A 23,325-nucleotide genomic window follows, 5' to 3' on the forward strand; every position below is an offset into this window, starting at 1 on the left:
CCCAGACATTGTAACCATGACACTGATGTTACCAGGACTTACAGCCTGGTACTGCAGGCAGGATCCATGGGCTCAGTCCTCCATGCTTGACCGAGTCACCTGGACACTCGTACCACACCTGTGAACATGCACACGTGTGCAGAGGATAAGCATGACTGTCACTTCTGGGGGAAAATCTAAATTGCATTTTTGTTTGTTTGTTTTGAGAAGAGCCTCTTCCTGATGTGTGAAGTAGGCTGTTTGCTCAGTGAGCTCCGGGGATGATCTGGGACCTGTCTGCCTGCCCTGTCCTCAGCCCTGGCGTCGTGAGCATGCATTGAGTCACTCAGCTTGCTTCAGCGTGGCTTCTGGCGCTGCACATCCTTGCTTCCCCAGCAAGCACTCTGCTGTGACACCTGCCCAGCCCCTCAAACACTTCAGTTCCATAAGTTCACGACTCTTTTATTTATTCTGAAAACTTCCCATTTTGAGGTCTTTATCTGGTCTAAACCTGCCTTGTGAAAGTTTATTTCATATTAAAGATCCATACTTTTCTGCTTGTCACATATTGTAAATAATTCCCAGTTTGCTGGTTGTCTTTTCAGCTAAGGTGCTTTTTCTGAGTGATGGTGGGGATAGAACTCACAGCCTCAAGCATGCCAGGCAAGCACTCTGACTGAGTTGGTCTCCCCAAGCTGAGATGGCCTTAAGGCACAAAGGATTTAAAATTATGTATAAATATTTTATTTTTGAGAAAGAGTCTTTAGCCTAGACTGACCTTAAATTCCCCATGTAACGAAGGTCATCATCACCACCTGCCTCTGCCTCCCAGGGCTAGGGCTAGCAGACATGAGCCATCACACCTGTCCTGCAGTGCTGGGGAGTTCTTTTCCAACTGGGCCCCAGCCCCAGCCCCTATATACAGGCTTCAACATCTTCAGATAACCCCTAATAATTTCATTTCAGGCTTCTTGCCTTTAACACTTGCCTCTCTTTTCCCACGTTCTGAAAAGTTCTAAGGTGTTTTAATGGATACATAAAATTCATTTTCGAAACATCCCATTGCTTGTCTATTGTTGGAGGCACTTAGGTGTTTTCAGCCTCTTACCACTACAAATAGAGCTGTGCTAGAGAGCACGGAGTGATGACGTGAGGGAGGAAGAAAGTAGCTGTCATCCTCAAAACTGTGTGGAAAGAAATTGAAAGCCAAGTAACAAGAGCTGAGCGGTCAGGAGGTTTCCAATGCATACTTAAGTTTTCCCTTGTCGCTGTTGGAAATGTGATCGAGATTGACCAAGGACCAACTCTGACAACTTAAAAACATGCATGCATGCATATTAAGAAAAATAGCCCTCGGAGGAAGGAATTCTTTCTTGTGACAGAACTATGGTACATTTAGCTTGTGGTGCCACAGACTTATGGCTGTAATGGGGCTCCACATTCTTCCTTTGTGCCTTTTGTTTTCATAGGATGTGAAGTGTGGTTTTGTCACCCCTAACTGTAGAGTCTCTAATTGTCTCTACCACATTTTATCACTCTTGGCAACAATAAAATGTCACTGTTCTCCTTATGCTTGTCATTAGATGGCATTATCAAATTCTCCAAGCATTTACAATTGATTGATGAGTTATCCGTAGAGTTTGTTCATGAATCTATTAAAGTTGTTTATTTGTGATTCCAGTATAATGGCACACGGCACTATCATGCTGCCTTTTCAAACATCAACTGCATCATGTCAGGACCAATTTGGGGTTCAGCATAAAAGTGATGCTCTTTCAGTGTTTAAAGCCTCATGGGCATACCCTGGCCAAGCATGGGCGGAGCAATCCCCAAGATAGGTTTTCTGTTCATTGCCTTGCCATTGTTCGGGTTTATCCTGTGGTGAGAGATAGTAGTTTTGGGTTTTGTCAGGGGCTCAGCTGCTTTCTCCTTCTCCCCTAAGATCTAGGAGTAGAGCCTAAATGCCAACTGCCTTATCCTAACAGGAATGCTTGCGCAGTCTAAACTTGCACTCTTACCCTTCATTACTGCCAGTGTGGCGTCATGTGTGATAGCCATTCTCATTAGAGTATGCCACTCCAAAATTATGCTGGTGCAAATGTTGCTAAAAGTAAATGGCTGGCATTATTTGAACCATGGCTAAGGGCCATATTGAGTTCACTGCACACCTAACTCAGTTGTGTTTTCTCCAAGTCCATGGCGATAAGGACAGCTCATTGATCCCACTGCTCTGCCCAGGTCTTAGGGTTATTTTGAAACTCTGGGGTTTTGTTGGCAGTTTCATTATATCTCACCCTCATACTCCCACCACTCAAAGAAACAGCTGCATAACTGTTTGACTGTGTTGAATGAGAGAGTTTGCCATGTTCCCACTCTTCATTCAGCCTCTTTGCTCTTTTATCCACACCCCTCAGTCTTAGCATCTGCCAGAGTCATCAACCACTCCCAGGGCTGCCCAGGCTCTACTGCACACCCATACATACTCTATTGGTAAAGTATCTGTCTCCCTTGTGTGCTTCGGAAGGGCAAGGCCTGGGTGTGTCATGATTTTCTCAAGGTCTGGAATCTATCATAGGAGTTACAGTTGATGAATTCAATTAATGAAGCCAATCTGAACACATTAACATATTAAGCAATTGATGTAAAAAGGCAAATTTCCTTGCTCCCTGCCCCCTTTGAGTACTTGTGTTTTTTTGTGAGTGTTGTTCTCCACAGTGAGACACAGAAGTGAAAAAGGTAGAAATCATCCCTGCCATAAGGCAGCTAAACTTGGATGGAATAACTGAATAGCTGTTTGTTCAACACATGTAGGCTGAATGAACAAAGCAAGTATCCCTTAATGTTAAAAAAAAGAGAAGTTAAAAACTGGGGCTTTGCTACTAACAGGCTGACATACTAGAAAAGTGTGCTGTAGAGCGGGGTGACCCATTATGGCAGCCACAAGTCACATGTCACCAGCCTCAGGAAGCTGTCACCACCATGTGCAAGCTGGAATCATGAGCACATACCAGCTTTGGAGATGTAGTTGAACTATCTTAATATGTACATCGATTACATGCAAAACTAAGTATGTGTCGATGTCGCATCCAGGACGGAAACAACAATTTCCTCTCGGAGTTTGGCCAAGAATGAGCCTAAATTTAAGTTACCTTCTTCTCTCCATGTGCCTCTGCCTGTCTGTAGTCTGTGGCCACTGGCCTGTCTATAGGCTATCTGACTGTAGTCTGTGGTCATTGGCCTATCTACAGGCTGTCTGACTGTAGTCCGTGATCACTGGCCTGTATACAGGTTATCTGACTGTGGTCTGTGGTCACTGGCCTGTCTTAGACTATCTGACTGTAGTCTGTGGCCACTGGCCTGTCTACAGGCTATCTGACTGTAGTCTGTGGCCACTGGCCTGTCTACAGGCTATCTGACTCTAGTCTGTGGTCACTGGCCTGTCTACAGGCTATCTGACTGTAGTCTGTGGTCACTGGCCTGTCTACAGGCTATCTGACTGTAGTCTGTGGCCACTGGCCTGTCTTAGGCTATCTTCTGTGTGTGGTACTTTCCTGTCACCTGTGCCTGGTGCCTAGCAAAGGGCTTTGCAGCATATTTATTGAACAGCACAGAGAACATGGCATGGGGAAGAACAAGGATTCTTTACAGGGCTTTGTAATAGAGTCTTATGGGGGAAGAAGTTACTTGACTGACCCAGAATAGCATTAAAAACTACAAACAGGCATTATCAATCTATAACCCAACACTTTTGGTGGGTATTTGCTTTGTCGGGGGTTGCTTTCAACCTGTTGACACTTTCAGCAAGTAATTACCCCACACATATACATATATACATGCATTATTCTCCACAGCACATGTAGCAATACATGGTTAATATTAATGCTTTGCATTAGTTTAGGTGTAAAGTGGCTGTGTGGGAAACCCACAGCATAGTAAGATTGAACACGTTGTTCTCCTAAAAGCAGGTTAAACTTACATAGGCTGGGTACACAGTAGGCTAGCCAGTTAAGTCCGTAGTCTTAAATGATCTCAGGGCTCATTATTAACTTGGCTACAAGATCTGACAAAAAATAGTTCAGTCTCTTTGAAGGCAGAAGGTATTTTCAGAAAATGTAACACCACATATTTTTTGACATTTGGGATTTAATAAATATGTTACTAAAAATAATTTAAACAGGTTCTTTAAAGCTTTAATATAGCTACTGGATGATTTAAAATTATGGGTGTAGGTAGCCGTGATGGTACACACCTGCAATCCCAGCACGTGGGAGTTAGAGGCAGAAGATCAGGAGTTTAACCTCATCCTCTGCTACATAGTGAGTTCAAGGCTGGCCTACATAATATCCTGCCTCCAAAAATATATATGTATATATGTATTTGTGTGTGTGTGTGTAGCTTGTTTTGTTTTGCTACTGGGTGGTGCAAATGGAAAGAAATAGACAGGGATGGGAGGCAAGCTGCCCCTTCCAAGTCTGATTCCCCCCACTGGTTCTGCAGCCTTTGGGAATTTACTTAGGCTCTCTTTAAGTCTTTGGCTCTGTTATCTAGCAAAATGAAGATAATCACTATAGGGCCTACCTGGTAGTGTTGCTATGACTTGGCTTGAGTGTATAAATCACCTGAAACTCTGTGTACAAAGTGCAGATCAAGCATTCTGGAGTCAACAGCTCCACTGGTCACTTGGTCTTTTGTCTTATGAAGTCCCTAAACAGCAGCTTTATACATCATCTGTATTTGGAACTGGCAATAGTCATCGCTGTAGACTCCTATGGGCAATTTTTTATGTCTTATTAGTACAATTCCTTTCTCCTTGCCCTCATCTTCCAGGTGGAGGGAAGAGTGAAAGTCTGATGAATTAATTACATCATTGTCTAGTAGGTCTTTGGTAAAAGAATTGGAAATGAAGAGCAAACATAGAAGCCTTTTCACCCACCTTAATAAAACTCCTCATTCCTTTGTGTAGGTACCTTGAAAGAAATGTTTTAAAAAATGAAAACTTGAGCATCTAACTTAGGGAGAGGGCTACAAATGGGATATAAAATAAATAAAATGTAAAAAATAGGGAGGGATTAGTGACGTTAGCAAGATAGGCTGGAAGCTGGGCTTCAGAGTGATTTTGGGAATGAGGAGGCAGGGCTGACGTGGGACTGAGAACTGGGTGTGGAAGAGGTTTCTTGAAGAGTCGCTAGAGGAAACAGTTCCCCCAGAAAGCTGCTCTCCCAGCAATTCCTCGCAGCTTATGTATTAGCAGGAAGGGAGGAAACCCATGAACCTTGCCACCTTCTAACCTTCCTAAGTCTAGCTCTGTTGCACAAACTCTTTGAGCCTTGTAAGTTGTGTGGACTAACTGAGTTCCATGCATCCCTCTGCTCCCTCCAGGAGGGAAAGGCTCTGTGTGGAAATCTGTGTGGAAAATGTTGCTGCCACAATGATGGGCTCCAGAGGGGGGCAGGTGCACCGAACACAGGGGAGAGTCTTACTTGATGGGCAGAGCCTAGCTTCTAGAGGACCGAGAGACTCACGAATATGAAGGTCATGAGCACCATTTCAGAGTTCTCCGGGTCAAAGATGAAGGGCTTTGGGTTTGTTTCCAGTAGGCTGAGAAATTTGGACTTGGACACTTCTTGCAAAGTAGCTTCCTAGCCCAGTAGGAAGGCTCCACACCAGCAGCTTCCCTGGCAACTTTCACTGGCACTTGGCTTCACTGTGCTGAGTCTGGCCCATGGTGAGGCAGAAGCATGTGGTAACACCTCCCATCTCGTGGAGAATGCAAAGCAGATGGAGAATGAAGAAAGGGGTCAGGACAAGATACAGTTCCCAAGGACATGTCCCCAGTGGCCCACTTCCTCCAAGTAGGCCCCACCTCCTCCTTTTCACTTCCTGCATGAATGCTACCGTGTTATGACTCCAGCAAGGGACTGATCCATCTATCACAGCACAGCCTTGTTGACCTAACGTTCTCTGCAAACATCTTCACGGACACACAGATGTACACTTTATTAACCCCTTACATGATTTTCAGTCCATGCAAGTTGACTGTGGTCTATAAGCCTCTTGGCAAAAAAGCTGGGGTCTTGAGGTGTTTTTAGTTGCAGTAATCACAATAAAGGGAAATTTCAGTCTTCTGGTGGAAATGGGGAGCTCTGCTTACAGAAGGTGCATTTGTTTCTCAATGATTAGGTCTCCCTGAACAGCCCTGGCTGGCCAGAATTCTGTGTAAACTAACATGGCCTTCCAGCAATCCCCCTGTCTTTGCCTCCAAGGTCTGAGATTGCAAGTTTATACCAAAGCACCCAGCTGGAGGAGATACTCCTTATGTAGGATGGAATGCCCACCTTCTCATTAGAAAGCTTTTCAATTCCCACTGTTTTGTCTACAAATTTAAAGGAAACGGGCAGAACTTATCTTTCCGTTTTTCTGACATGGGTTTGCCGGCGATGGATTCTGCCTCACACCCTTCAAAGACGGGGTGTTCCCTGTGTCTAGCTCATCTCTGTGAGGCCAGTGTTGTGGTGGTGTCTGCGTCCACAGCCAGTGCCCAGGCCTCTGCATTCACAAGCTGTGGTGTGCTCGGTGATGAGACTCCTGGTTCCTCGGCTCTCGACAAGGGTGCTGCTTCAGCAAGGGGCTCTGCTTGTGCACAGGTGGTGCTGAAGGAGGGAAGGAACACAAATAACCAGTCAAAAAGGTCAAGGTAAAAAGATCTGTCAGAGGACCAAGAGTGATTCAGATGAATATATCATCTCAGGGAGAAGCGATGGCCAGAGACCAGTAAGACTGGCTTCCACAGCAAAACCTACAGAGTTCAGGGGACCTGCAGGCACAAACCAACATCTAAATCTCTTATAACTGACTGGGCAAGGGACTTTTTGGCAACGTATCTGTGGTTCGTGCCCTTGGAAAGCTGAAATCTAAATCTAAAGAAGTAACTTGGAACCTAGGTGCAGAGCTACAATCCTGACAGCTTCTAAGGTTAGTGTGGCTATCCCATCACCCCTCTGACACTGGAAGATGCGGAAGAGGGAAAGAGAGAGAGAGGGAAATGGAGGAAGATGGGGAGAGAGAAAGAGAGGGAAGGAAGAAGGGAGAGAGGAAATGATGGTGAGAGGGAAAGAGGGAAGGAGAAAGAAGAAAGGAGGAGGGAGAGAGGAAAAGATGGAGAGAGGGAAGGGGAAGATGAGGGAAAGAATAGAATAGAAAAGAAAATGATGGGGAAAGATATCTTGCAAATGAGAAGAGGTATGTGTGCAGGTGTGTGCAGATGTGGAGGTCAGAGGACAACTTAGTAATCATTCCTCAGATACCATCTGCCCCTTTTGTTTGAAATAGGGTCTCTCACTGGCCTTGCACACGGTGGTCAATGAACCCCAATGGCCCACCCGCCTCTGTCTCCACAGTGCTGTATGGCAAGCACACATCACTACTCCCTGCATTTCACATGTGTGGGGTCTAATGCATGCCCTGGTCTGTACAGAGCAAACACCTTCCCCAGCTGGAAGTTACCTCACTGACACTCTTATCTCGGTGACCAGTCCTCTTGGCTTATGGCATCCTGGGCTCTGCACCTGTATGGCTCAGACTGTCTCACGGTTTTAATTGGCCATTATATAACCATCATAATACAGGAGGCCACCTACTCTTTTCTGAGCCTCACAAAGACATCACCCTCCCAGGTCTTCTTTTGTTTAGGCTTCCGGTTCTGAACTTTGGGTTCTCTATAACTGCATTCAGAGTCTGGAAAATGAAGGTTTCCAAGGTTACCTTTGAAAGATCTTTGAGTGACAGGTTCCCTTTGGCCATACAGAATGTTAAGAGAGAGAGAGAGAGAGAGAGAGAGAGAGAGAGAGAGAGAGAATGTGGATTTAGTCAAACTGTAGCAGCATTCCCCATCCCCCACCCCCAGAAATAAAATCTGTCAGTGGCTAGTCCCTGGGAGTGTAAATACAACCTTACCTGTGATTAACCTAGGGCCCTCTTGTTCTTCATACAAATGGGGTTTTAATTGTTTCCTTTAGTAGACAAGGGAGGCTGCTTCTCAGTGGAGAGCCAGCATCTGCACAGAGGACCAGCTCTCTCTGACAGTTCTCTTCTTCTAGAAGGCCCGAATGATAATAAAAGTGGAACCACATTTGATAGGAGCCATATGGTAACCACTGTAATAATATTATCGCCCAGCTTCTCCAGCGGCTTTGTCAGTCAGGTGGGATAAGAACCCCGCCACCACCTCCCACCCTCTGTTATTGACAGCAAGGCCTTCCTAAAAACGGTGTAAGAGTTCTGTGACAGCTGTGGGGTTCAGGTTTCAAATGCAGGTAATTAGGTTGAGAATAAGGACTGCATGCTAAAACCTGACCGTGCGAGAAGTGGGGGAAACCCAGGGAATACTGTGACTATTTCTCATAGTTATTAACAGACTAAGCAGGAAGCTTTTGCTAGCTAGTTCTGACGAGTCTTGAAGAGGGAAAAGAAGAAAGAGAAGCAAAAAAAGAAAAGAAAGGCACCGTGCCCTTTAAAAATCCTCTGTGGGGTCTTCGGTTACGATTTTGACATTTCAAGCTAATCAGGCACATTATAAATTTGTAGGTAACATTTAGAAGCTGTACCCAGCGCTAAGGATTCGATCGTCGCCACGTTCATCTTGTTGTGCTTTGGGCTGTTCTGCAAGCCAAGCTTTACTTTGCTTGATTGCTGATTTGATAGGAGTTATTTCGGCACCCTGGGCCGGCGGGCACACAGAACCACTGTGGCATGAGGAGCTGGTCCAGCAGCCTGTTGTTCTGGGCTGCGTTCTGTGTGTTCAGCCTCACAGCTGTTTCCAGGGAACCAGGCTCCCGAGACTCCAGCAGCGTGTTAAAATGGACCACTCCCACATTTTCAGAAAGATGCGAAAAATTAATAATAAATGATGACAGAGTGTCAAAGTGATTTTTATTGCCAGGATTAATAAAAGGAAACTAATGCAACATCCACCTAGGAGGAAAATCACATTATGTGGGTTTTTTTCCTTTTAATGCCATCCCTTGTGCAGAATTTCTGTTTTAAAAATCCCACCGAAGACCTATAAAGCAGTGAGTTCTATTCAGGAGTTATTATTTAGGCACAAATCATGGGTAGCCGATGTGCAGAGTGCACTCTTTTTGAATGCAGTAAATATGTATATGCAAAGTGTAGGCTGGTGAGTTTTTCTGCTATGAAGTGCTAAACAACTTGAGGTAATGCCGTTAACTTCAGAATGAAATTGACATTTATTACTTTGTTGTTAGATTTAAATCGTTTGGTTAATTCATTTCCCCTACCCCACCCCCGCCCCTTGTAGAGGAAAAAAATGCCCAGATATCAAAGAATTGGTTTGCAAAGTTATCACAAGAACTGTAGACCTCTGGTACTAGAATCTGTAGAAAACCACTCAGGGGATCTATGAAGGGCCTAGAGCAAGTCTCTAAACCAAAGCACCTTGCTGCCTTTTAATTCAGGCTCCCGAGGGCTTTGGATGCCTGGAAGGACCAATCCTCTGCAGCCCCTGCCAGCGCAGCCATGAGTACACGTAAGCTCTGCGTCCATTAATGTATGCATATTGGGCTTGGCTGCCTTGCCACTGTGTGTATAGCATCTCAAGCTTGCTTGACAATAATCATTCCCTAATGTATCCTGCCGCTTCCTACCAGATGGAGCTGAAACCCTGAGCTGAGCCATCACCTGTTGCTAAGGGAAAAAACCAAAAATAACCTCCTGTCTGAATCTCTGAACACTCTGATCTCTCTGCTTAAGTTGCCAAAAGGTTATCTTCTGCCTAAATCAAAATAACCGTGCACTAACCCTTTAACACCTTCAGAGCCAGAAAGCGTCACTGTAGAAGCGGAAGCATTGGAAGAAGAGTTAGAGATGGGGAAATAATGGCATATACTCTATCCTCGGTTTCCTGGGCTGCTCCAAGGTGCCATAGAGCCTCCTGCCCTCACATTCAATCTAGTATTTGTCTCCCAAGGAGGAGAATATTCGTCTAAGCATGCACCACCCAGCTTTCCCTGTCTCTTCATTAGAAGGCTTTTTAGATGGGAAGTCTGGAGGAGGGTGTCGGGGACGCTCCTTTCCCAGTTTCACAAGAGACTAGTATGTGTTCCACCCTTCATTCAACAAATGCATACCAACCTGTTCATGAATGCTGCGTGCCTTGTCTACAATTAACAACTGTTCAATGAATGATTCAGATGAATTCCCAGAATAGTCTGAAGTGCTTGTCCTGATCCACCTGACCAATGACATTTATCTCAGTAAGATCCCTGGGGGACTAAGGCTCATTCTGACCAAAACAGAGTGTAACGAAAAGCCAGTTTGGCCTATGGGCAACTATTTTCACTCTATCTGTTTGCAACCTCATTGTTGAAGACACACTGAGGCAAAAAGCAAGACTCAGTGCAACAGTTGGTAACTTTCTTTAGGCAGAAGTGAGGTCTTCAAAGAGGGCAGTGACTGCAAAGTTGGACACAAAAGGATTATGTTACAGTTTGAATGTGCAATGTACCACTCAGACTTACATGGTCTAACACCTATTTCCAGGTAGTGGCAGCTTTAGAAGGTTGTGACAGTTAGGGCAGAAGGAGTAGCTGGAGGAAGTGGGTCACTGGAGGCCTTTGCAGGTCATCAGCAGAGTTGTGTGACAAGTAGCTGCCATGAACAATCTCACCATGGACTGACCCTGTACCATGCTGTTATAGCCATTGCAGACTTTGAGTCAGGATCCAGAACAGACTCTTCCCCTCTTATGTTGTTTCTGTCAGATTTTGGACACAGCAGTGATTAGAGTAAGAAGCTGAAGGTAAATTACATCACAGGGACAGTGGCGAGGGCTTTGTGGGCCAATCCAAGTAGAAAGTAGGAGACTTCCTCAGGTGGCAAGTCAGGAAACAGAGAGAAAAGCAGGGTGTGGAAAAGCACACACACGTATGTGCTTCTATGTTGGTAGGAGAGAAATAAGAGGTGAAGGAGTCTCATTTAGGATGTGCTTCTTGGAGATGCTTGATGGAGAACTTTAAAGATGATGGTTGTCTTCAGCTTTGTAAGACCCTGTGCATAGGTGGACGAGTCAGTCAGTAAGGACCACACCCAAAGCCATGTAATTCAAGAAAAAAAATCCAAAGCACTCAGAAAAGGAATGGAACAAAGGCCAAAACCAGCCCCGCAGGGAGAGGAGCAGGGGGAGGGTTTTGCTTGTCATTTATCTTTGATTTTGTTGTTTTTTGGTTGGGTTTTTACTACACTGGTTTTCATTACAACCAAAATTTTTATAAAACTACACCCTATTGCTAATAATAGACAACTCAAAATGTGCAGGTTTGTAATATAACATTAAGAATAATAGCATCAGTAGGTGATAGCACAGCCAACATATCAACAGCTGGTGAGAGGTTCAGCAGATGTGCTGCCAACTCAGCATGGTGTAGACTCCCTGGGAGGGGCATCTCAGTGGAGGACTGTCCAGAGGACTCGGGCAGTGGGGGTGGGGTTATCTAGGCTGATGCAAAGACCCACCCACTGTTCCCTGGGCAGGGGACACTGGTTGTGCAGGAGTGGAGAAAGTCAGCTGAGCACTAGCAGGCATGCGTTAATTCACCACTCTCAGCTCTTGACTGTGGGTGTAACAAGACCAGCTGTTTCAAACTCCTGCCCCCTTGATTTTCCTGCCATGATGGGCTGTAACCAGGACTTGTGCCCCAAGTAAGCATTTTTTCCTTTAAAGTGCTTTGGTCAAGGTATTTTATCAGTGACGAGAAAAGAAGCTAAGACGGTGTAGGAAGGTTTGCTATTCAAACCTCATAACCCGAGCTGAATCCTGAGGACCCACTTTGTTTCCTGAGGTTGTCCTCTGACCTCCACACACATGCTAAAGGCAGCAATGTGCTGCATTCTTCCAGGGAGTGGGATGAGGAATGAGAAGAGAGAAGAATCTTGGCTGCTTTTATAGGGAGACATGTTAAGAGAATTCTCTTTTTGAGGCAAAGGACCCTTGAATGTATTATTTTTAGACTGAAGAGAAGTAGCTACTGGGGAAGAGAAGGGAAATGATTGAAGACGAGAACATAAGAGCAAAAGAAAAGAATAAATGAAGTGACTCTCCAGAGAGCCCTTGTGCATTACATGATTCACCATATAAATGTGGACTTGTCCCTGCCTCATTTCCAGCACCTTTGATTGGAAGTGTGCTCTCTGGCAATGTGTTTATACAGTCTCGTCTGCCCTGCTTCAAACACACCCAGTAAATGTTCTGTGCAGGCCATATGTAAAGATGCCTGCACGGTGGTAGCTATTCCCAGAAGGCACCCGCAGACACTGCACTCTGACAGCTCAGCACTCAGGGCTGAATTCTAGAACAATCCCTGGGAGCTGGTATAGGTTGCTTCCCTGTGGCCCAGCCCTGAAGGTGGAAGGAAGACATTCACCATGTGTGGACCCCCTCGTTACTGATACACTGCCTGCCTAATTATGCTTAACATTTCAAACATTATTAATTTTTAATTGTTTACATTTCATTATCTGCATTACTTAAGCATCCAAACTCCACAGCTAATGTTCTTGATGAAATATTTACTAAACAATCAGCCCTCTTGGATTCTACCGAGCTGAGTGCTTCCTCCAGGAGGACTGCCTCCCCTGCTGGCTGAGTGCTTCCTCTAGGAGGACTGCTTCCCCTGCTGGAGTGCTGGAAGTGACAGGAGGCTGGGTAGCACCCTTGTCATCTTGGGGACATCCTGTCACTCTAGTGAGATGGATGGCACTGCCCGGCACTGGCAGGTTGGGTGCTGCCTGCACACCCACGCCATCTCTCTGTCGTTTTCTCTTCTGTTGGGTCTGGGAAACACACTGACATGGTGATAGCACTGGTGACCAGAAAGAGAAATGTTATAGGAAATGAAAAGGCAGGAGCATCACAAGAACAATCACTGCCCCCACAAGCGGCACTCACTCACTTTACCAAAGTAAGATCAGTCCAGCCAATGGGAGAGCCAGAAGAGAAGCCAAGGAAACCAGAGGGCTCACCCCTGCTTCCCAGACCAGTAATTCTAGACTTCCTTTATGCACAATGGTGTCGTGGGTCAAAAGGATGTGAGCTAATGCCAGCTGGATTCCAGGCATGGAGGTGTAGTAACCCTGACCCACTCATGCTCAGTGGAGCCATCTTCTTGTGGGGACTCACGTCATTAGTGAGAGGGCTGGCTACGTGATCCACACATTACGTAATCCTCTCAAGTGAGGGATCTGAATTTGACTGTCCGTCATCCTACAGTACTCACTGATCACCTGTATACCACCAGCTGGGCTTGGGAGACTGAAGCCTCGTGAAGAGAGTCCCTGCCTGCATGGAAATGACCGTCCGCTTAGTGCACGACTCCTAAGTCAGGAGACATTAGCTGGAGGACTGTGCAGAAGTTGGGTAACGGCCCCAGCACTCCATTTTCTTATCTGCAAGATGGTATCAATTATAGGAGCTGCCTCACAAGGGGGCTGTGATCATGTCCTTATTTACCTGTGGATGTGTGTGAGACCCTGCGATCATAAGGCTGACACTCGTCTCTGGCTTCACCGGGTTGTTACGGATTAGTTACACATGCGCACTTTGACTAACACTTGCATCTGACTAGTAACAAAATGAGCATCTTCAGCACTGAATAAAATCATCTTTGCTACATGCAGTTCTAGTTTAAGTAGCTGTAGGCAAGAGCTGGAGATGTGGCCAGCACGGCCAACTCTAGGGAAGAAGGCTTTCAGAGCTCAAGAAAAGTCAGTCATATCACCACTGGGCAGCTGTTGAGCTGCAAGGCTTAGGGAATGACTCAACTGAGGTGATGGAGAATGAAGAAATGACAGACACACACACAGGAAAGCTGGCATCAGGAGGGCTGTATACTCTGATGGACACATGCCAGCATCTTGGAAACTCAGTGTGTTCATTATAGGCCACTGGGAATGAGGCATGTTTATTGTACATAGCTGAACAAGGAAGAGGCTGTCCGGCTAATCTCACAGGAGGTCTCTGTAGGGGAGCAGTTTCAGTCACAGCCACACAGGAGGAAGAAGCTGCCGTTCACAGCTTCTGCACACACTGGCTAAGGCTAAGGTCAATCATTTGTAGCATCTCTCTGTGGATCAGGGAAGGCTTGGCTGTTCCCGTGCGTCTGAGGCAGAGATTCTTGACGTGGTTGTGTTCATGGCAACAACACACATTCACTCAGGACTTGTCTGTTCCCCACACTGATGCAAAATAAGTGTTCAATAAATACTAGCTGTTCGGGACATTGTTATCATTGATCCTGAGGGCACTGGATTAATGTGGAACTCATGACTCATGGCTGGTAAGCAAAACCACCCGGCTTGTACATGTTGTTTAATTAATAAGCACCAGCTGGTACATCCAGACTCACAGCCTTGCACACTCCAGTGGGCATTTTCTTAGTGAGGAACTGAAAGTGTGTGTGTCAAGGGGGCTGCGGAGATGGTTCAGTCAGTAAAGTGTCCGCTGTGCAAATGTAAGAACCTAAGAGTGGGTCTCAGATGGACAGGTGACCAATGCCCACAACACCAGGATTATCTTTTGTTTGTTTTGTTTGGTGAGTACGAGCCCTAAATCTCTTTGGCTAGTCAGCCTAGCCAAAGCATGGCCTTCTGCTTCAATTAGAGACCCTGTGTCAAAAAAAAAAATAAATAAAGGTGGAGTACAATGAAGAAAAGAAATGGACATCAACATTGAGCTTCCACCCTAACATGTACACACAAAAATGTCACATGCACAAAGCACCACACACACCCACAAATAAAAGAAAACAAACAAACAAACAAACAAATAACGTGTTAAGTGGAGGGGCCCTTAGACTGAATTGGTGTATATCTTTCCTATGTAAAACTTGAGCCACAGAGGGAGGGTGTCACCTCCCAGCTTGGGTAGTGAGTAGTAAGCCAGGAGCCGGAGCCTGGTCCCTTGCCCAGGGAGAGCAGATTGGCTCTGCCCACACCCTGTCTCTCCTTCTTTGCTTCCTCTCTCTTGCTGTGGCGATGGTATGAGATGCTGACACTTTCTCCTTCACTCCAGGCTCAGTTAGGAGCTAGGGAGCACACAAGTTTGTTTTCTCTGACTCCTCGGTTGTCCACACCTTTTATTGGGTCCCTAATGGAAGTGAACCTCCAACACAGGAGCTGTAGGCCTGACCCCCACAGTATTTCCAGGATTGCTGTGGTTTAGTTATTCCTGTGTGGTAACTCAGATCAATGGGAAAATCAAATAAAAACATGCCATCACTGAGTACAAATGTATTTCAGTTATTGTTGAAGACGAGACAGACATGTGGCCATGCTGACAATGTCAGTGGCTTTGTGAGCATGAGAGGGGTAACTCTTAAAAATGTCTTCCCCACATGAGCTTAAACACATCCTGTGAGCTTTCTCCAACAGACTGTGAGGTTCTCCGAGGTTACTACTGAACATGACACAGGGAGCATACAGGGAGGTGCAGGCAGCACCTTCTACAGTGGACCAGAGTCCACCCCTCCACCATGTGCTTTCCCAGGCTGGGCAGATGTTATGTCCCTGCCACAGGCACTTCACCCACGGAACACACACAGTTCTGCTGGAACCCCACAAACACAACCTTGGTACCTGGTTGTCATTCTTACTAGCTACAGTGGGTTGAGAAAGAAACAAATTTTCATTTCTAATCCCCAAGACCTGTAAATGTGACCTTATTTGGTCAAAGGATTTTTGCAGATCTAACACAGTTAAGCATCTTGAAATGAGATCATCCTAGAGTGCCTGAGTACCATTTAAATCCAGGAACAAATGCCCTTATAAATATGGACGAGAAAAAACACAGGCACAGATAAGAACAGACCTGGCAAAGATGGAGGCAGAGATGCTGGGAGGCCAGGACCTCCTGGAACAAGAAAATGTTTAAGGAGCCTTAAGGAGAAGTTGGTATTTCCAGAAACTTCATCTCTGGCTTCTGGTCTCTAGAACAATGAGAGAGCAAGTTTCTCTTGTTTTAAGCTACCTGACAGCCCAGAAAATGAATCTGCTTGACATTCATAAAGCAATGTCCTTTGTTTAAGACTAACAAGGGTAGTTTGTCTCAGAGGTGGCACTGAGGAGCACTTGTGAGGCTAAGGGAGTCATGCCTGACTATATTGAGGACGAGAGCGTGATGGAGATGGAATAGCCCAACACTGAGGTGGGAGACAGGGGTCTGCATGTCCTGTGCTGGTGCATTGAGAAGTCTCTGCTCTCACTCTCCACTTCTGCAGACATCTAGAGCTGCTGCCCCAAAGCCTAGGTCTAGACAGAGCACAACTTGGGATCCATAGCAGCTGATTCATCCCAGGTCAGCTACAGACACACAGCAATCTGATTAACCCATTCCCCCTTTTAAAAGTTCAGGTGGGACACCTTCAATTATATAAAAAAATGCCTCTCACTTCTCCCTAAGGTTATAACAGTGAGCAATGGCCTCAGAGTGAGAGAGCGTGATAGCCAACATCAGGTGGTTTTTACCATGTAATCCTATTCATGGCAGTGTTTATTGAGGTCTATGGTTCTAAACATGTTCTGAGTATTAATTTGTTCTTCATATCAGCCTGAAAATGTTGGTGCTGTTTCCGTTTTGTAGATTAAAAACCTGAGCTAAAGACAGTTTAATTCATCTGCCCCATTTTCAGGACTCTTTACTGGTAGAGGTGGGATTCAAACCCACTGTGGCTCTGCAATCTGTAGTCTTAACCCGTTATGCCAACTTACCTCCCAGAACCACACCTATGTGTGTTTACTCATCCGTGGCTGATACATTGCCCTGTGGCTCATGTACAAGAATCTAGGTTATTTGACCATAGGTTCTGACCTCTGTACTACTCAGGGCTAAATGTTAAGAATTGTCAAAGAGAAGGGACCTGAATATTAAAATAGCAAGTGAGCTCATGTCTCAACCATGTGGGGTTTCTCTGGTGTGAAAAAAAATACCTGAGTAAATTGTTAAGGATGAGGTTTGCACACTTCATATAAAGGGGAGCTGGAGGCCTGGCAAGTGACTTATTTATTGGTCATGTGCTGAGCAGCACAAGATCCCAAAGGTGGGCAGATCAAAAGAAGAGAAGAGAGCATGTTCCTGGTTTGCTCCCGTCCCCCTAAGGCTGCCCAAGGCGATGGTTTTCATCCTGGCAGGACATGGCAGCGCTTCCCCTGATGTGCAGTGTCCAGATCTTCAGCAGACAGTGCCAGCGTCCTGAGAACACTAGTGACAGCTCCTTAGCAAGTGTCTTCCTCTCCTACAGTACAGAGAGAGCAGCTACTCTATCATGTCCACAGTGAACAGTTTGCTAAGAGATGTGATAAGCACCAGGACACAGCATGAAAAGGAGGAAGTTTTCTTTGGTGAAGGACTTGTGCGTAGTCACTGGAGGAGGGTCAGATCAGAGGCATTTGCAGTACTGAGAAAACATGAGCTTACTTCTGCTCCTCCCATTCTCATGCCAGTAGTTACTGACCTGTAACTTCTCCTCAGCTCAAGAATTAAATGTACACAGAAGCAGAGATTTGGTTCCGTTTGTTCACTGTAGTATCCCCAGTGTCCTGAGTGGGACTCTGGCCTTGTGTTCAACATGTGTTTGTTGATTGCTGAGTGGATGGAATAAATGAAAACATGAATGAATGAATGAATGAATGAATGAATGAATGAAATAATTAATAAATTAATCAACGAACTGAATTGAAATCTGGAGAATTATTTAATTTGTTAAGATAGGCTCGCACTTTCTATAAAGCAGTTTTCTTGACTAAAGCCATATTAAAGGTTAACATTTACAGGTTTTACCAGCTTGGCATCCCATCTGAGGACACTGCTTTCCCATAGAAATGTCATTTCACGTCCCTCCACCAGATTTTCTTCCCAGGTATCCATTTTAGATCCACAGGTACAGCATTTTGTGGCCAGAATTCACTGAAGGAAGTTGACATCTAGTAAGTGAGTAACATCAAGTTAGGCAAGAGCCGGGTCATCTTCTGAAACAAATTTATGAGAATTCAAGACTGTCTCACTGGAGTCCTGGGGACACTGGGCAGCTTGGGCTCCAGCTGGAGTGGCTTGCTGAGAAAGTTGAGGCTGGGTCTGGATTCTGTCCTGACCCAGCAAAGCTGCCATGTCAACACAGAGGTCACTGGGGAAATGTCTGTGCAGCGGGCTGTGGATACTGAGCATCTGGGAAATCTCCCTTGGGCCTGGGCCTGGCCCGACATGCTAAGATGCCAGCTGAAACACATGTGCTTTTCTGGTGGTGCCTGGGATGGTGTTTGTGTAGGCAAAGGGGAGGTGACTTGTAAGCTGTGCTGAGGCTAGAGACGTAGCTTGGTTCATAGAGTGCTTGCCTTGCATATACAAAGCCCGAGTGTGGTCCCCAGCACCTCAGAAGCAGAGTGTGGTGTCTCAGCACTCAGGAGGCGGAAGCAGGAGGATCAGAAGTTCAGTCATCCTGGACCACAAGTTCGAGGCCAGCCTGGGCTACACAAGATTCTCAGAACAAGGCTGCAGGGAAGTAGTATTTTGAATAAACCAGAAGAAAAATGACGCACAGAAACTGGAAAGAGTAAGAACATGGAAGGAAGCATAGTGTGCCCTGCACACAGGAGCCCTGGAGATCAGTCACTATGCTCCCTGTGGCCTGCCCTGCAGACACCAGCCCGGGTTAGCAATCACTCTCCTGTCCCTGATACTTGAGTGGAATGTTTCTTCTATGTTTTGTAGACTTTCATTCTCTACACTGTGAAAAATAACTAATGCCCAGCCCCACATGTTTAGTCTTGACTTACTGTCTTTTTAATCTATGGAAGATATTTGGTTTCTGTTTCTAGGAAATACAGTGTTTCGGGACTTTGCTCGCCATGCAGGGGAGAGCCAGGCAGTACACTGCTCCTGGCTTAGGGAAACTGATGGATAGATTTCCCGAAGGCCTCCAGGCCTGTGGCAAATGACTTTCTTCCTGACAGCTGAACTTTGCACCCTGCTCTCTTGGTCCTAGTAGAAGCCATGCATTTGCTTCCTCTTGCTATGGTAGAAGAATCTTTCCTCTGGTGGAATGATGCTTAGGAAGCCACTTAGGTATCCAGGAAAAAAAATAGCCTTTTACTGTTGTTTTTTTATTGATTCCTGGAATGAAGCTGAGAAAAACCTGTGCTCCACTTTTACTGTAAATACTATTAATCCAGAGATGAGCTCTTAGTGCACCGAAATGATTGATTTGAATATAAATGAGTTAATAAGCAGAGTTTCCATCCAGACGCAGATCTACAACAAAATTACCTGGGCTCTGTTTAGAGCTCCTTAAACCAAAGCTTGTATTTTCAAAGCCGCGTATGGAAAAGGAGTAGAGGCTGCCTTCCTCCTCCCTGATTACACACGGAAAGTGCACATTACTATTGATTCATTCATTCGCTTGTGACTTCATTCTTCAGACAGCTCACCCATTTCTTCCAAGAGTCCCAGAGCCAGTATGTTATTGTAAATGACAGGTTCCCCTCCCATGAAAAATCAGGTCAACTTTTCTATTTGATAAAGTAGACAAAAGAGTTACGGGGAGAGAGGAGTTGAGAGGTCTGATTTCCAATCTACATAATAATTCAGCCGAATTTAAGGGTGTCTTTTGCATTTTGCATTAGCAGCAAGTAATTACCTCCAACTGGAATGAAATGAGGGTCAAGAATGGCTCGCAGTAATCCAGTGAAAGTGTTACTTGGTTTATTGAACATGCTAATACAAAGTTGTGTTTGGAAGAGCCAGACAAGAAAAATTCCTCCAACCCAAACTGCCTTGTGAGCCTTTTCTGCAAGAGTGGTCCAGAGCGGCTGGTGGATGATAAACATTTAACTCATAGTCATGAGTTTTTAACATTTTAAGTAACTCACCTGGGTGTTTAAAAGATTATGGGTATGTGCCTTTGTGTCTCTAGATGTTTATATATGTAACTTGTTTCCAAATGCATTTGCCTACTGCTGAGTAGAGTGCCTTTCATACCGGAATATTATAAACTTATTAGATATTACATTGTTTTTATATGTGAAAGCACTAACAAGCCCAATTTTATGAAAAATTAAGGCTATGAAACATATTTATCAAGCCAGTTTTTATTGACACCTCACCGTGGGTAGCTCTAGTCTTTGTGGGCGATTATCCAAACTCAAAACAATGGCTCACTTATTAGCAGGTTAACATAGAGAATAAAAATGTTGCCAAGTTTATAATGTATGAACTTTCTTTAAAAAGTATTTTATGTGGGAGTTGGGGGATGCCGCAGATTTACAGGAGCTGCGCTACTGGAATGCAGTAATGAACCCAGGTTTCTGCCCCTGTGGGGGTGGCTGTGGTGGCAGAGGAGGCTTTGGTGACAGAGGTAGCTGAGGTAGCTTTGGTGGTGAACTGGGAATCTCTGGTGGAGGTTGAGGCAGAGGTGGTGACTGCAGGGCCTGAGGGGTGGAGGAGGTGGAGGCTTTCAGTCAGGGGGCAACTGGGGTGTCAGTGGTAGCCAGGAGGCAAAACAGGAAACCAGTCAGGGAAGCACATTGCCACTGTGGCGGAAAGGAGGATACCCTTGTCGCAAAGAATCTGGTCTCTGGAGAATCTGTGTATGGAGAGAAGAGAGTCTATTTCAGAGAGACAAAATTGAGCACCTAGCCTGGAACTCCTTCTGGTCCAAGCTAGCAGCAGTCCTGGGTGGCATAGACCAGATACAGGTCAAGCCGTGGGCCAAGGTGCTCTAGCTTGGTGCGACCTCAGGCGCCATGGTCCGCCACCTCTCTGATACCATCATCTCAGCTGGTCTGGTCCATGTGGTAGAATTCTCCCAGGGCTCTGGCCATCACCTCATCATCAACTTGGCCAAGAAAAGGACCAACATTATCCCTGTGATTGAAGATGCTTGGCACCCACGCAAATGCCCCCCATGCTTATCACAATGGTGGATGTGGTCTTTGCCGACGTAGCCCAGCCAGACCAAACCTGGTTTGTGACCTTGAATGCCCACACCTTCCTACCAAATGGAGAACACTGTGATCTCCATTAAGGCCAATGGCACGTACTCCACAGACTCAGCAGAAGCTGTGTTTGCGTCTGAAGAAGATGCAGCAGAACATGAAGCCCAGGAACAATTTACAGTAGGGCCCCAAAAGAGAGCCCACTGTGTGGTTGTTCAGTGTGCACAGTGCCCCTCGCCCCAAAGTGAAGAGCTGAGACTCAGCTGTCTGGAATTGGGCAAAGTGTGTTGTTGCGCCTGCACACGTGATTGTCTTTTTCTATTAAAGGACTTTAGCTGTCAAAGATTTTATCTGTAGGGGTGTTTTGCCTGTATGTCTGTGCACCATGCATGTACCCAAAGCCCACAGAGGCCAGAAGAGGGCATCAGATCCTCTGGAACTGGAGTTACAGATGGTTGTGAGCTACTATACGAGTGTTGGGAACTGAACTCCCAACAACAAGTGCTTTTAGCACTGAGCTATATCCTCAGCTCCACAATTTGGTTTTTGTTTCCATTATCATTACCCAGAGTTTAGGATGAATGCATTTTATACCCCCAGATTGATATTAATGTAAAAGGCACTAGCCTAATAGCAATGACTTGTAGCTTTTAAGAACTCCTCTGTTATATCTGAAAATAAGCAAAACTTAATCTCTTTGAAATAACTGAAATGCTGAATTTATCAGGTTTGAATTAGATCAAGGTTATCAAAACATTTCAAAGTATTGACAGTTTACAGTGTAAAACCATCAGGCTGTTTAACCTGCCATCGACGTTTCGGTTTCATCTTTAAAGCTTCTTCTAGTATACACTTAAATAAAGCAGGAATTGGAGAAGCTCAGGACTTCAGGCCACACAGAACAGAGGATAGTGGAATGCGCTCACCTCCCCACAAGCCATCTGCCCGGAACCAGCACATTTACATTCCCAAACCAGACAGCCGGGAGGACACAGGGGTCAGAATCTGGCCTCTGTGACATCCTCAGATGAGGTGGTTTTACAGACAGCAATAAAAAGCTAGGGCCGGATAGGCTATGTTTTCAGTTACAAATAAGCCCCACAGAGTAGAGTTCTCTTTGCACTCAAAGCCCAGAATGCATCTGGCAGCCCTTTCCCATACACCTGTGGGGTTGCTGTGGAAGATCCAGACATTAGCACCAGGTATGTCAGCAACCCCAGGTTTGTAAATGACTCCGGATGCTCACTCTCACAGCCCACTGGTGGGAGAGCCCAAATGAGCAAGGGCGATTCCAGAGGGTCATAGTGGGATTTGGCAGCTGCCAGGCTTGGCCACAGGAGCCTTCCTGAGTCCCCCATGCTCATCTGGCCTCAGTACTGAGGGGTCTGTGTTCTTCCTCAGGCCTACATCGAAGGCCACAGATTCCGCAGCAGAGAAAAGGAGATGGAAAGAGAGTCCTGGCTTACACAAGATGCCCCAAAGAGAGCCACAGGCGGCACTTCACCCTGTACTTCTGCTTAAGACACAATGAGAGACAGAACTACTGAATTATGACTTCATGCTTACGCTACTGAAATAAGAATAAAAGCGAGAATATATTTCTCACTTCGCTTGCCTTTCCTATGCAAGTGTGAAAAAGTAATGTCTGGGCATTCATCACAGAGCTGATCATCACGTCTTAAAGGGTTCCAACTGCTGAACCATTTCATATTCTACTGTGTGTTCTGTGATAGTGTAGTCACTGGCATGAGTGGCACCTTCCGGGCTCATCCAACCAGCTGTCCCAAGTGCCTTCCAAATGCCAGGCCTCATGCCAACTCGTTCCTGGGCCTGTCCTCCATAGAGCTTGTGTCTAGCAAAGGGCTTCTGAGTCATGACAGGTATGTTTGGGGAGACACACCATGTTCTTTGTTTCCCATGTCCTGAACTATGTTGCCAGATATGTGCTTAACCACAGAGAAAGGGGCTTCAAAGTTCCAGGTGCCTGTAGATCTAGGATTCAGCAATACACACCTTCAAGACAATGGCTTTGCTATTCATATGGGGGCAAAGAATTAGAAACTGGGTTTCTATTCCCAAACCTCCTTCAACTGTTTCAACATAGTCTTGATCAGTCAGGCATTACCTGAGAAGTAGGGGCAGAAAAGGGTTAATGTTCTATATACTGTCTGTTTGGGCCTCACTCTTGTCCTTGCTCCTGGTAGATGGTGCTGGGAAAGGTGACAACTCTTCAGCTGTGATTCCAGAGCATATGCTTGCTGTCCTGACCAAATTCTGCTTCTAACTCTGTGACCTTGCAGGCATCCTCTGGCCTCTCTGAGATGAAGTTCCCTCATGTGTAAAATCAAATGT

The 23,325-nt window shown here is 45.6% G+C and overlaps 1 protein-coding gene and 1 pseudogene across 1 annotated transcript in view; both read left to right on the forward strand.

Moving 5' to 3' along the window:
* St6galnac5 (ST6 N-acetylgalactosaminide alpha-2,6-sialyltransferase 5) overlaps positions 1 to 23,325 on the forward strand; it is a 160,808-nt gene that overhangs the window by 49,517 nt on the left and 87,966 nt on the right. The window lies entirely within an intron of this gene.
* On the forward strand, positions 6,417 to 21,501 carry LOC110557425 (rRNA 2'-O-methyltransferase fibrillarin-like; annotated as a pseudogene).

Source organism: Meriones unguiculatus, chromosome 10, assembly GCF_030254825.1.
Source record: "Meriones unguiculatus strain TT.TT164.6M chromosome 10, Bangor_MerUng_6.1, whole genome shotgun sequence".
NCBI lineage: Eukaryota > Metazoa > Chordata > Mammalia > Rodentia > Muridae > Meriones > Meriones unguiculatus.